This window comes from Tupaia chinensis, unplaced genomic scaffold (assembly GCF_000334495.1).
Source record: "Tupaia chinensis unplaced genomic scaffold, TupChi_1.0 Scaffold143921_1, whole genome shotgun sequence".
Classification (NCBI taxonomy): domain Eukaryota; kingdom Metazoa; phylum Chordata; class Mammalia; order Scandentia; family Tupaiidae; genus Tupaia; species Tupaia belangeri.
The window spans coordinates 1,076,381-1,092,166 of NW_006203772.1; the positions used below are offsets into that span (position 1 = coordinate 1,076,381).

Consider the following 15,786-nt stretch of genomic DNA (forward strand, 5'->3'; position numbering starts at 1 on the left):
CAGGAATATTTTCCCATATTAGGTATCTAAGCCAATCACTTGTTCTGCAACTTTAAAAAAATGCTCATGGATTCTTGTTATTAAGGTCCAATGTAATCAAAGCCATCAAGATGTACCACCAACTATTCCAGAATTGTAGAACTTTACTGCCCTCCCCTGTCCCCACCCTACCAAAAAAAATAATAATAAAAGGAAAAAGAAAGTATTTCCCCAACACCCCACAGAGGCTGCTTAACTCCTGGCAAGACATGCAAATCATATCCACTAAAAACAAAACAAAACAAAAAAACCCCTGCAAACTCAAGGCATTTATCCAGCATTCTCGCAGGGCTTAAAGTAAAACCAAAGATCAAGGGAGGAGTGGGGGAAAATGTTGAATCATTCTGGGCTCCCTGTGATTAGTGTATCACTTTAGTCACAGAACAAGTTATAGAGATCTTTTAAGCGGATCTGCTTTTCCAGTGGGTTACTGTTGCCCAAGTTGATGACAGCAGGAACTTTAGAACCACGCTTGTTAAGTCTGTATTCATTAATCACTTGCATTCACACTTAAAAACAAAAACTAACAAAAGAAAAATTGAGGGGAAAACTATTCAGTACCGGAGATTAAATAACCATGTGTAGTCTCTTGAAATAAATTTGATTCCTTAAGAAGTCTAATTACTTTCAGTTGCCTTTTTTTAAATAACTATATATATATATATGTATATATATATATTTGTATATATTATCCTGTAAGTCTACTTATGGTTCCTCTGCTGCGTTGAAGATCTAGGAGCATAAAAGCCTTGTGTCCCCCATGAACGGTGGCTCTAATGCTGCAGAAAGGTTACGAATAGGCAGTCTGGTCCTTCATTGATCTGGACTATCCATGGCTTCATTGTAAGTGATTATCCTTTTGGGATCTGAAGAAAAGGTTAAAAAAAATAAATATAAGTTAAGGTCTGGAATCCCCAAATGCCCATGTTCTAAAAACAAAGCCCAATTGGCATCATTTCAATGGCCTGCCTTTCTCAGAAAACAATTTAAAGGCCACTCCTGCTTTGTACCATTCATATGTGTGATCCAGTTTCTCTACCCAAAAGTAGTTATTTGACATCTAATGGATTATAACAACAGAGTCTTCCGAGCCAGAGCCTGAACTCCCGTAGATTAGAGCTGGATGAGGTCAGTTAATAACAATTGTTTCTCTCCTAGTTACAAAAGTGGTATATTTGAAAGAAAGAAGACAAAGAAAAAGGATTAAATCAGTATCATACTAAAAAAAAGGTGGATTAGGGCCAGCAGGTGGCATGGTGGTTGAAGGCACTGGACTCCAACACGGGGGACCACAGTTCGAGTCCTGGACCTGGTGGCTTACCTTCTCACTTTCACTTTCTCTCTCTCTCTCTCCCCCAGCAAATTTAAACAAAGTTAAAAAAAAAAAAAAAAAGTGAATTTATTTTCTTTACCTCTCAGCTAATGAAGTCAAAATTTTATTTTAACTAGTGTGGACAGTCTAGCAAAGAACAGTTCAAGATTCTAGCACCAAAAACTTCCTGTTAATTAGCTTGGCAGGGGACCACCAGGTGGCGTGGTGCTTAAGGCGCTGGACACTCCCACATGGCCAACTATGGTTCGAGTCCCAGACTGGTGGCTTGCTTTCTCACTTTCCCGCTGTTTCTCTCTAGTCAAATGGAAATAAATGAATAAATAAAATTAAATAAATAAATTTTAAAAATCAGTTTGGCAGAACTAACAATTCAGTTCTCATGATGACCTTAACTTCCCACAGTACCACCGCCTTTATTCTCAGCAAGGGCAAAGCCTATGATGTCTTGGATTCAAATATAATACCATCAGAAAGTGTATGGGCAGACTCGAGTTATTCTAAAGAGTCATTCTAAATTTCCATTATTTAGCTGTATGCTCCATTCTTCTGAAAAGGCAATGTTTCTACTACATTATAATTCTACTTTTTGGGGCTGACAGGTGGCATGGTGGTTAAGGGGGCTGGATTTCCACATGGCTGGACCATGGGCCTGGTAGCTTGCTTTTTCACTCTCTCTCTCTCACTCTCATTCTGTCCCTCTCTGGTCAAATTTAAAAAATAAATAAAGTTAAATAAAATAATCCTTTAAAAGATAATTCTACTTTTCATAAGAGCCTTTTAAGATTAAATTTTATTTATTTATTAATTTATTTTAATTTGACCAGAGAAAAAGAAAAAGAGAGGGAAAGTGAGAAAGCAAGCCACCAGGTCCAGGACTCAAACCACAGCCAACCATGTGGCAACCTGCCACAAAGACAATGCTCATTCCTAGTTAATAACCATTTTACAGTAAAACAGGTAGATCTACTTTTGTAACATGTATTTCCTGATCTATCTTCATTTTAAGTACCTGATTATAAGAAGGTGCACAGAAAACAACTGAAAATAACTTAGAGCTGGCTGTTATCTTCAGACCACAGCTGATAAAAAAAAGACCTGACCTAAAAACAAGGGGGAAGTGGGACCAGCGGTTAGCATAATGGCTATGTTGCTAAACTCCCATGTAGTAGATGACAGTTCGAGTCCCAGACCTGGTGGCTTAAACTCATGCCAGGCGCGTGTGCGTGCGTGCCCAAGATCCCGAGAGGAGAATGGAGGAGAAGGGATTGCGGCGTGACCATCCCCCCTGGGGGGTGATTTCTCGCCTTCTGTCTCTATGTCTCTCTCTCTCTGTCTGGCGAGCGCACGCGCCCTACAGTGAAAATCTCAAAAAAAAAAAAAAAAATTTTTCAAAAAAAAAAAAAAAAATTTTTCAAAAAAAAAAAAAAAAATTTTTCAAAAAAAAAAAAAAAAATTTTTCAAAAAAAAAAAAAAAAATTTTTCAAAAAAAAAAAAAAAAATTTTTCAAAAAAAAAAAAAAAAATTTTTCAAAAAAAAAAAAAAAAATTTTTCAAAAAAAAAAAAAAAAATTTTTCAAAAAAAAAAAAAGGGAGAAAGTCACAGGGGCAATGTTGGAAATTGGAAACATATACTCTTATCCTGCCACTTTCTAGCTTATACAGTAACCTCTGGGCCTCAGTTTCCTAATATGTAAAAGACTGAAGTGACTTTCTAACAGCCTATGTAATCCCTAATATTCTAGGCATTTCAGATTAATCTGAAATAAATGTATACTAACTAGCAAAATATTAATGCAATGTGTGATATAATTCAGGGATAAAAGGCTTGAGAATCAAAATATAGTTCTCCAACCAAAACACACTATCTCATAAACTACACAACTGAATTTTAATGTATTTAAAAAAGAAGGCACACAAAAATAAGGATAACCCACTTTTAATTTTTTTGAAAATTTCAAATAATCAGATCCTTTGCCCTCCTGCTACTCACATAGGTTATGGGAGGCTAAAGAAAGCTTATTTGCTATTCTTTAGACTTCAAATAGTTTTTCCAGAGCTTATACAGACCAGATATGGTTTCTAAAACAATTCCATGTTCTTCTGAATTAAGGATTTCAGTCCTTAGGCTACCCGTTCCATCACAGATAGCATACAGATCAAGACTATCTAAAAGTAGAAACATTTATAATACATCTTACTTTCATTAGTAAGCAAAAACCACACGATCTTCAACCAGCAGATACAGACTTTTTATATATTCTTTCAATTATAGGTTAGTCATCACCAGCATTCCTGGAATGGCAGCTAATATCGTTTACTGCAGTTATTGTTAAATAACACAAAATATAGCCTATTTATTCATTAGGCCACTATTCATCTGTTATACCCCCAAAATATGGTGATTACTGATTAGTATTAATGTTTCAAGTAATCTAACCATTCTTACCTTGCTTCTGCAAATTCCAAATAGATTCCATTTCTGCAAAGAGAAAAAAAGGATTATTTTATATCATAAATTTCAATGAGCAAAGTTTAAAATTATACTTTTCACTTTAAACAAACTAAATTGATGGGAACCAGCAGTTAGCGTAATGGCTATGTCGCTGGACTCCCATGTAGTCGACCGCAGTTTGCGTCCCAGACCCGGTGGCTTAAAACTCACGCCAGGCATGTGTGCGTGCGTGCCCAAGATCCTGAGAGGAGAATGGAGAAGGGATTGTAGCATGACTATCCCCCCGGGGAGTGATTTCTCGCTTTCTGTCTCTATGTCTCTGTCTGGCGAGCACACGCGCCCTATAGTGAAAACCTCTCCAAAAAAAAAAAAAGAAAACAAACTAAATTGATTACTGGGCTGGAGGTAGGACTGAAAATAGCACAATTGAAGTTCAGACAAAGTACTCATTTTCTTACAACTTTTTCATGGGGATGGGGAAGAGGACTATTTCTTCAGAAGAGTGTGTATGTAACCTGACTGGGAGAGAGGGACAGAGATGAGCACACTCTACAGATTTGTTCACAGCACAATCCCCTCATAGACCTGGAGGCCTGGGATTTGTACTGTAGTCTCCCTGTGTGATTTGGGTTCTCTTGAATGAGAGTTCATCACAGCAGTGCGATAGAGTTCTTTAAAAAAAAAAAATAGAATTATTGTATTTAACCTTATTTATTCTAACTTGATGGGGGTGGGTAGTAAAAAGGCAAGCTACCAGATCCAGGATAGAACTGTGGTCAACCATGTGGGAGTACAACGCCCTTAACCACCACACCACCTGCTGGACCCAGGACAGGTATTTCTAATAGGTTTTCGCCTGAGGGCGCATGCCCACGATGGGGGAGAGACAGAGAGCCAGAGACAATGAAAGAGAAAGTGACAAATCACCCCCCAGGGGGAATGGTCATATCACAATCCCTTCTCCTCTATTCTCCTCTTAGTATTTTGGGCATGCACATACATGTGCCTAGTTTGAGTTTCAAGACACTGGGTCTGGGACTCAATCTGTGGTCGCTATGTGGGAGTCCAGCAACATAACCCCTATGCCATCTGCTGGCCCCAGGACACACCACAATCTTCCTATCCAAGTCTCATAGTTAGCTAGAATCTCAGGCACTTGCAACTATACAAGGCCTACTGAGGCTACTCTAGGAAATGAATCTAAGCCTCCTGTGCATTCCCAACCTCACACAGGGACTTTCACCACTGCAGCTTAGCCTATTTTATTTTCCTTTTTGTAGGTTTTATTTTTGTTTTGTTTTGTTTTGCAATAGGGCACAAATGCTAGCTGGAGAAATAGAGGGAGACAAAGGGAAAAGTGAGAAATCACTACCCAGGGGGTGGCCACACCACAAGTGCATTTTTCTGTCTTCAACAAGTGCATATGGTCTACAGCAAAAAAATTTTTGAGAGAGAAATACACCACCAGGAGATTAATTTACTCAAAAAAACTATGTAGTAGGGCTAGCCACATAGCCTAGTGGTCAAGGGAGCTAGATCTCAAATGGGCAACCTTGCTTCAAATCCCAGCCCCAGAGGCTTGAAAAACATGCAGGGCATGTGTGCGCTTTGCCCCAAATCCCAAAAGGATGGAGAAATGGAGAAGGGATTGTAGAAAACTACACCTCACTGGAGGGTGCTTTTTCCCTTTCTTCTTCAGGCAAATGCACATGACCTCTGACAAACAAACAAAAAAAACCCTACTTTGTAATAGAAATAAACTATAACAAATGCTGAGAATAAATACATTTCCCATGGCCATACAACTACCATTGTGAAGGGACAAAAAGATGATTTCACTCTATATAACTAGATTCTGTGTAACGGCATTCTATTTATCTGTAACTAATTATAATAAAAGAAAAATAAAACTACAAATTCATTAAAATGGAATATATCTGGACATAGGTTACAGTTAAAATACAATCCCTCTCCAGAATTAAAGAATATTGGTGTGCAGATCCAAAATTATAACTTTCTTAAATGTGTATGGTAGAATCACTCACCTTCGTCCCCGTGCCCTCCACTAAATTGAAGCCACATCTAAAACACTGCTAATATTTTTTGAAATTTTTAAGAATTGAGTATTCACTGTCAATAAATTATTCAAAATGATCAAAGGAATTATTCATATAAAAATCTCCTTTTAGGTAGAACAGTGATTGTCTGATAAAGCCAAATCTACTAACTGCCACTTGTCCAATCTCAGCTATATATGGACTTCAGCAGCCATGGCCTTCAGATTTCTGAGCAAAGTGCATCCAAAGATAGCAAGAAAATATCCTTTTGGAAAGCCTAAAAGGTAAATAAGATAATTACAATATATCTAATCTGGAAAAAAAAAAAAAGATGACATACCAGGAAGAAAACCTCACCATGGCAATCACTATAACCTATCACTCCAATATAGTTTTTAATACCATTAGTTTACAGACAATGAGGAATTGCTAAAAGTTGTTTATCATTACAGTGGTTATTCTCTAAATTTTTGGACTTCTTAATGGCCTATTTTAACAAAACTGAAGATAATAAGCCTTGTCTTAGTTGATCTAACTGAAAAAAAAAAGTTTTTTTAAAGTGAAAGCAAAGAAATTTCATTATTTTGCAGCAAATTCCTGAAGACTTTCATATATACCAATTACCTGATACTCATTATTTTAGGCCTGCATACAGTATACCCTCTATCTGCTTAAGTCTAATAGATAGCCCACTGATTATGTACCATCTATAGATGCCTCTTTTTTTTTTTTTAATTTCCTTCATGAGCAAGAGAGAGGCATCACCAACAGGTTCCTAACCCTGTGATCGATCCCCAAATCATGAGCATGTGGGTAACCGATGTATTCAGGATAATCTCTGAATGCCCAAGCAGGTCAATCTCAGAGTGCAGAGCTCATATAACTGCTTCTGAACTAAAAGAAAGAATCAAGCACTGAATGGTTATAACAAAAACCCTATAGTTTGCAAAGCCTAAATACTAGGTTGTCATAAAAGTCACAACACATTTTTGCATAGAAAAACATGTCGGGACCAGCAGTTAGCGTAATGGCTATGTTGCTGGACTCCCACGTAGTCGACCATAGTTCAAGTCCTGGACCTGGTGGCTTAAACTCACTCCAGGCGCATGTACGTGCATGCCCAAGATCCCGAGAAGAGAATGGAGAAGGGATTGTGGCATGGCCATCCCCCTGGGGGGGTGATTTCTCACTTTCTGTCTCTGTCTGTCTGGTGAGCGCACGCGTCCTATAGCAAAAAAAAAAAAAAAAAAAAAGTCATGTGGGACCAGCAGTTTGAGTCCTGGACCCGGTGGTTTAAATTCACGCCGGGCACATGTGTGTACGTGCCCAAGATCCCGAGAGGAGAATGAAGGGGTTGCGGTGTGGCCATCCACCAGGTGTGTTTGTGTGTGTGTGTGTGTGTGTGATTTCTCGCTTTCTGTCTGTCTTCCTCTGTCTCTCTGGCAAGCGCAAGTGCCCTATAGCAAAAACCTCTAACCCCCAAAAAAGAAAAACATGCCGTGACTTCTCAGACAACCCAATACTTACCATCAGCTCTTCATATAGTAAGTTTAGTGCTTTCACGGCTACAAGTAAATTGAATAAAGCTCAAAGTCACTAAGAGTGATAAAAGGGGGCTGGCTCCATGCCCTGGTGGTTAAGGCAACCGATCCCACACTGCTGATCACGATTCAAATCCTGACCTAACAGCTTGAAAAACTAAATTGGGTACCTGTGTGCATGCCTCAAATCATGAGAGTGGAAAGACAGAAAAAGGATTACAGTGTGACTATGCCCCACTGGGGGGTGCTTTCTACCTCTCCTCTCTCACAAGCACATACACAGTTTGAGGGAGACTTGGGACACAGTCTTCCCACTTGACCTCCAGCATTATGCTATAGCAATGGGGCCTATTTAATCACATAGGTGAAGGGAAGTCACAGAAAAAAAATGTGAGGTTTCTCTACTAAGTTATTTGTAATGATTCTTCAAGGTAATTGAGGAAAACAGATCAAGTGACAATAAGGCAGAAGAAATGTTACTGCAAGAGTGAAAAAAATTAGGACAGTTCTATTAGTGATGGGGGGGAGGAACTGTTGAGACAGAACTTGTATAACTAAATGATAAACTGGGTTAACACTAATTCAGAGAGGGAAGGCAAGAAAGAAAGGAAGTTTGGGAAAATAACATTTTTTTCTTTTTGGGGGGGGGAGGATTTTGCTATAGGGCACATGCGCTCACCAGACAGACAGAGAGACAGAAAGTGAGAAATCACCCCCCAGGGGGGATGGCCACGCCACAATCCCTTCTCCTCTAGTCTCCTCTCGGGATCTTTGGCACGCATGCACATGCGTCCGGCATGAATTTTAAGCCACGGGGTCCAGCAACATAGCCATGACCCTAACTGCTGGTCCCGAAAATAACATTTTTTAAAAGAGGTTTTTGCTATAGGGTGCGTGTGCTCACCAGAGACAGAAACAGAACGCAAGAAATCACCCCCCCACCACGGGAGATGGCCACCCCACAATCCCTTCTTCTCCATTCTCCTCTCAGGATCTTGGGCACACAAGCACACAGCATGAGTTTAAGTCACCAGGTCTGGGACTCAAGCCACAGTCGACTACATGGGAGTCCAGTGACACAGCCATTACACTAACTACTAGTCCCAAGAAAATAATTTTATATACACAGAATTGGAGATGATATGGAATGCATGTGGTCTGAACTCACAAGTTTAAAAGCAACTGTGGTTTTAAACTTAATATATAGCAACAGAATTGGATGACAGTCTGCAATATGAATGAAAAAGAGACTCTATGGCCTAGTTTTTTGTTTTTTTATTCCCCAAAAGGTTTTTCCTATAGGGTGTGTGTGCTCACTAGAAAGATACAGAAATCAAGAAACCACCCCCCCAGGTGGGGGAGGAATGGCCACTCAGCAATCCCTCCTCCTCTTGAGATCTTGGGCATACAGGTGAATGCCCCCAAGCCTAAGTTTTAAGCTACCAGGTCTGTGACTGCAGTCAAGCACGTGGGAGTCCAGTGATATAACCATTACGTCACTCGCTGGTCCCCATGGCCTAGTTCTTAAGAGAGCTGGATCCTACATGGCCAACTGTAGTTCAAATCCCAGCCCAAGCTACCTGAAAATCATACGGGGCATATGTGCATGCATGCCAAAAATTCTAACAGGATGGAGAAATGGTAAAGGGACTGAAGTTTAACCAAGTCCTATAGGGGAAGGGGTAAGAGGTGCTTTCTCCCTCTCCTCTCTGGTGAATGTACACACCACACCCTCTGGTAAACTTAAAAATTAGAAAATTAAATATAAAAGGGAGGTTAAATAAGGACCAGGATCTTCAGCATTTAAGCAACAGAATGATACCAGGAAAACTACAATGAAGACTAGGAAATATAACAATATGTAGTTAAATAAATATTGAAAGGGTTCAACCATGGTAATTTCTTCTTAAATGGCTAGAGGGCATGTGTGCTTACCAAAGTTAAGACACTAGCAACTTTCTAATCATCTATCCCCTTTTCTCTACATCTATGCCATTGTCTTGGCGCAAACAGCAGTGTCTTATGAACAGCTAAACTGTTGTCTCTCTTTTTAAAAAGATTTAACTATGTTTGTTTACTTTAATTTGACCAAAGAAGGAAAGAGAGAGAGAGAGAGAGAGAGAGAGAGCGAGCGAGCAAGCCATCCGGGCTTGAACTGCAGTCGACCATGTGGGAGTCCAGTGCCCTAAACCACCACGCCACCTGCAGGCCCCAACTGCTGTCTCTCAACCAGCTTGTCTCATTAATCAAGTTTATTTTTAAGTTTATTAATTTTACTCATGAAAGCACATACTCACGCAAGCTACATATGTAGATAAGTAGAGAGGGGAGGCACTCTGATAGGGTGTTGTCACACTATGATTCCCTTTCCCCACCCCTCAAGCTTATGTGTGTACATGCCTACCATCTACCACTATGCCACTGGGCTGATCCATCTAGTCTCACCTTCTATCCTAAACAACATGGCTATCATTCTTTTCCCCTGAAAATATAAATCTGAAAGTGACCGAACTGCTCACATTTCAATGGATTCTCACTGCATACAAAAATAAAGCTACAGGGACCAGCAATTAGCGTAATGGCTATGTCGCTGGACTCCCACATAGTCGACCGCGGTTCGCGTCCCAGAACCGGTGGCTTAAAATTCACACTGGGTGCGTGTGTGTGCGTGCCCAAGATCCCGAGAGGAGAATGGAGAAGGGATTGCAGCGTGACCATCCCCCCTGGGGGATGATTTTTCGCTTTCTGTCTCTCTCTCTCTGTCTGTCTGGCGAGCGCACACGCCCCATAGCGAAAACTTCTCCAAAAAATAAAAAAAATAAAAAATAAAGCTACTAGCTCTATGAGATTGGATTTGTTCGTCTTCTTTAAAATTTATTTCTAAGCCCAGCTACAGTGGCACAGGCAGGTAAGTGCACTTCTGTGCAATGCTGGAAATCACGTGGGAAAGCTCTAGGTTTGCATCTTGCCAGGCATGTCCATGACCCTGTAGAAGGGTACCTATTTCCTCAGAAGGTAAAAAAGCAAGAAATTACTCCAGGGTGGAGGGCCATGCTGTAATCCCTTCCCCCCATTCTCTTCTTGGGATTTTGGGCAAGCATGTACACACACTCATTAAGAGGTTTTTTTTGTTTTGTTTTGTTTTTGTGGAGGTTTTTGCTATAGGGCATGTGAGCTCACCAGACAGAGAGACAGACAGACAGAAAGCGAGAAATCACCCCCCAGGGGGATGGCCACGCCGCAATCCCTCCTCCTCCATTCTCCTCTCGAGATCTTGGGCGGGCACACATGCACACGCACCTGGCATGAGTTTTAAGCCACCGGGTCCGGGACACAAACCGCGGTCGACTACATGGGAGTCCAGCGACATAGTCATTAAGCTAACTGCTGGTCCTCAGCATGAGTTTTAAGCTACTAGGTCTGGGACTCAAACCAAGGTTGACTATGTGGGAGTCTAGCGACATAACCATTACGCCTTTATATACTCAAAAATACATTGTTAAAAAATTTACTTCTAGCTGATATAATACATCAGTAAAATAAATTGTAGGACTAACAAAGATTTTTACATTTGTTACCACTCATATTCTTTGAATGTCTGACAGTGTCTTCAATACTACAATTTCTTCCATCTAAAATATTCTTAATCTCTTTGTACAATAAATTAGCTTTTACTTCTTATTGTAATCCTGATTACCTTCTTACACTGCTACCCACACCTTACAGGTATAAGCTGCATTTTACATGTGTATGCACATCTTTTTTTTTTCCCTCTATTTTTTTTTTTTTTGGGAGAGATTTTCACTGTAGGGCGCGTGCGCTCACCAGACAGACAGAGACAAAGAAACAGAAAGCGAGAAATCACCCCCCAGGGGGGATGGTCACGCCGCAATCCCTTCTCCTCCATTCTCCTCTCGGGATCTTGGGCACGCACGCACACGCGCCCGGCGTGAGTTTTAAGCCACCGGGTCTGGGACGTGAACCGCGGTCGACTACGTGGGAGCCCAGCGACATAGCCATTACGCTAACTGCTGGTTGTGCACATCTTTTAAACAGTAACTGCACTAGTATTTCTTCCTGTGTATGTTTCCCTATTAGACCAAGTTCCTTAATGACATGAACCTTCATGCTTTCCTACAATCCTTGGTATGGTAATACTGATCGATAAAGTGCTATTAATGAATCACCCAGGGAGTAATATAACATTAAATGGTACTGGCAGACCCATTTGATATTGCTGACATTCAATCCTTTTGACCCATAAAAATAGCAATTTCATATAGTCCAACCAACCAGATTCAGTAATTCTAAAATCTCTCAAAAAGACTGAAGCTAAGAAGGCTGCAGTCAATCAGAAGCTTATCTTCTGGCCTTTTAAAATTGAAAGCTGGTCGCTACCAGGTGGCATAGTGGTTAAGGCGTTAAGACTCCCAGATGGCTGACCATGGTTTGAGTTCCGGATCTGGAGGCTTGAGAATCACACCACGCACATCTGTGTGTGTGTGTGTACGCCACACAGGGGACTGAAGAAGGGATTGTAGCATGGCCATCCCTGAAGGATGATTTGGATGATTTAACTTTCCCTGTCAAAACCTTTTAAAAATAAATAAATAAATGGGGGCCTGCAGGTGGCATAATGGTTTGCTGGACTCCTACATAGTCAACTGCGGTTTGAGTCCTGGACCCCCAGTGACTTCAAAGTCATGCTGGGCATACATGCACATATGCCCCAAAATTGTGAGAATGAGAAGGGATTACAAACTAGCCATCCCCACTTTGTGTGTGTGTGTGTGTGGGGGTGGTGGTGGTGGTGATTTCTTGTTTTCTGTCTCTTGGTGAGCATGTGTATCCTAAAGCAAAAAAACTCCCTAAAATTTTTTTTCTTTTAAATTATTTACAAATATATTTCAGCCTAACACCAAAGTGAATTGATTGTACACTGTATATATAAAGCAAATATAACAAGAAATTAAGCAGCCAGCATGGAGCTATTGTATGAAATTAGGAAACCCAGCCATAAAAATGATAAATAACTTGCCCAAATACAAAGTTAACAGGGAATAACAGCATTAAAACCCATGTCTCCTGTCAGTTTAAGTTACTTCCACTACACTGACCTATCTCCCTGATAGTGGCGTCCCCTGCCTTAAGAATAAAATTAAAAACCTACATGAGGGGCCGGCAGGTGGCGTGGCAGCTAAGGATGCTGGCCTCCAACATGGCTGACAACGATTTGAGTCCCAGACCTGGTGGCTTGCTTTCTCACTTTCTCTCTCTCTGTCCCTCTCTGGTCAAAAAATAAATAACAAAGTTAAATAAAATAACACTTAAAAAAACGAAACAAAACAAAAACAACCTCCATGAGCTAGTAGCAACCTAATTTCCTTTTATGTCTCCTTACCACATCCAAACTGGATCATTCCAATTTTCACTGACAAATTATTCTCTAATTTTACTATTAACATTTACCTTCTTTGTATATTCCACAAGTCAAAAATCTTCAACCACCCAAACTCTAAAAACATGGGTTCTCCACCCTTACTTTTACCCCATTAGAACTTATTCCTCTCCACTAAAACCCCCCAGTGACTTGTATCCTTCCCATGACATTTTAAAACTTGTCTTGTAAACTTGTACATTGTTTTCTCCACAAGTTCTTAAAAAAGACGCATCTTGGCCAAGTTAAGACTCCTATAGGTAGCAAAGTAGTCTGTCTATGGTAGGTACTTAATAAAGAATAACATATGAACAATCCCATTACTGCATGATTCCTTGGTAATACAAAAATGGTGGCAATAGAGTAGTAGTACAGAAGTGGCAGAGTAAAGAAAAGTTGAGGGACCAGCAGATGGCATAATGGCTATGTCGCTGGACTCCCATGTAGTTGACTGCGGTTCCAGTCCCTGACCCAGTGGTTTAAACTTATGCCGGGCACATGTGCGTGAATGTCCAAGATTCCGAGAATGAAGGAGAAGGGATTGCGACATGGCCATCCTCCCAGGGTGTGATTTTCTCGCTTTCTGTCTCTCTGTCTCACTCTTTCTGGCCAGCGTACACACCCTATAGCAAAAATCTCTCCAAAAAGAAAAGAAAAAAAAGAGAGAGAGAAAGGAAAATTCTCTACCTATAGTTCCCAATTCTAGCTAGCAATTAAATCCTCCTAGTGATTTAGTTCATAATCTGTTGGTTACATGAGCTGGATCCCATAAGGCCAACAATGCAGTTTGGGTCCCAGACCTAACATCCTAAAAAACTCACCAGGCCCATGTGCATTCATGCCCAAATTCAGAAAGAAAAAGAGAAATGAAAAAGAATTTCAGTATCAACATTCCCTTTGGGAGGCGCTTTCTTGCTTTCTCTCTGGTGAGTGCCTGTACCCTCTAACAAAAAAAAAAATTTCAATTAACAATAAAAAAATTTAAAAACTACATACAACAACTATTCATATAGTATTTACATTATACCAGGTATCACAAGCAATTCAGAAACAATTTAAAGTATACAGGAGAGTGCCAGCTAGCAATGTTGTGGTTAAGGCAGCTAGATTCCATATGGTCAACTGCATGGTTCAAGTCCCAGACCTGGCAGTTTGGGTATGTGTATGTGTACTCAAAAATCCCAAGAAGAAAATGGAGGAAAAGCAATTGCCATGTGACCTGGGGGGGAGGGGAGTAATTTCTCTTTCTGTGAGCCCTATCACAAAAACTAAAAAGTACACAGATGTATGGGAACCAGCAGTTAGCATAATGGCTATGTCGCTGGACTCCCATGTAGTCAACCGCGGTTCGCGTCCTGGACCCGGTGGCTTAAAACTCACGCCAGGCGCGTGTGCATGCATGCCCAAGATCCTGAGAGGAGAATGGAGGAGAAGGGATTGTGGCGTGACCATGCCCCCTGGGGGGTGATTTCTCGCTTTCTGTCTCTCTGTCTCTGTCTGGTGAGCGCACGCGCCCTATAGTGGAAAACCTCTCAAAAAAAAAAAAAAAAGTACACAGATGTAGTTATATGCAAATGAGTCTTCAAAAAGTTCATAAAAATGCTTATTATGGAAAAATTACGCATGCATTTAGAAATTTTCTAACTAAAATAATAAACTTGTACTTCAATTTCACTTTTCTACAAACTTTCTCAAGTCTCCTAGTACCATGCCATTTTATATAAGGGACTTAAACACTCATATTTTGCAACTGTAGGGAAGATATCCTGGAACCAATCCCTTACAACACTGAGATACACTGAGAAATGACTGTATCATTGATTTCATATTGTTAGCCCATACACAGGGAAAATACAGAACAATGTAAGTTCAGTACTTCCATTTTTAAAAATCTGCAATTTTATACAATATATATATATATATATATATACCAAATAGAACAACATACCCCATAACTTTTGTGGAGGTGGTGAGAACATAAAATCATCAGGTATCTACTCAGGCTCACACAATGACCACTAGTACAAAATACTTTAGGTAAACCTTTTCCAGTAATGGCTTCTGGAAGACATCATAGAAAATGACACCAAATCTACCTAACTCCTGTCAAAACTAAATTTTTAAAAGAACTAATTTTATTCATCATCATTATTATTTTAAATTTTAAAAAATTTATTAAATTTTATTTATTCATTCATTTATTTTTAATTTGACAGAGGGAGACACAGAGAGGGAGAAAGAGAGGAAGTGAGAAAGCAAGCCACCAGGTCCAGGACTTGAACCATGGTCAGCCATGTGGGAGTGTCCAATACCTTAACCACCATGCCACCTGCTGGCCCCTATTATTTTAAATTTGAACAGAGAAAGAGGGAAAATGAGAACGCAGGCCACAAGTTCTAGAACTCAAACCAGTTGGCCATGTGGTAATCCAGCACCTTAACCACCATGCCACCTGTCAGCTCCAAGCAAAATTTAACTTATCAACCTGTCTAACCAAAAGCTTTTCTATTTGTTCTAATTTCCTTTGGTTAACTCATAATTACTTTCAAAGAGCAGAGCAAGAGTGATGACAGGCAAATTTTATATTCCAGGATTCCTGTTTCTTAAACTTCCTTAAGGCAATTTTACTACCTACTAGTATTTTTTTAAAGTTTCTTTTCATGAGAGAAGTAGAAATACTGATGGAGAGAAATAGGTATTCACAACAGGGTCTTTACATCAAGATCCATCCCAGCCAGCCTAAATGATGCGCACACACAAACCAACACGTACAGGGAGACCTTGAGACCTCTCTACCCGGGTAGAGAGACCCGGGTAATGCATCACAGAGATTGCATTACCATTGTGCTACTGCAGCTGGCCCCTTACCTCGATTTTTTTTTTTTTTTGAGAGGTTTTTGCTATAGGGCGCGTGCGCTTGCCAGACAG

At 40.2% G+C, this 15,786-nt stretch overlaps 1 pseudogene; it reads right to left on the bottom strand.

Moving 5' to 3' along the window:
- The window catches only part of LOC102502510 (nuclear fragile X mental retardation-interacting protein 2-like), a 21,582-nt pseudogene continuing 5,796 nt past the window's right edge, over window positions 1-15,786 (bottom strand).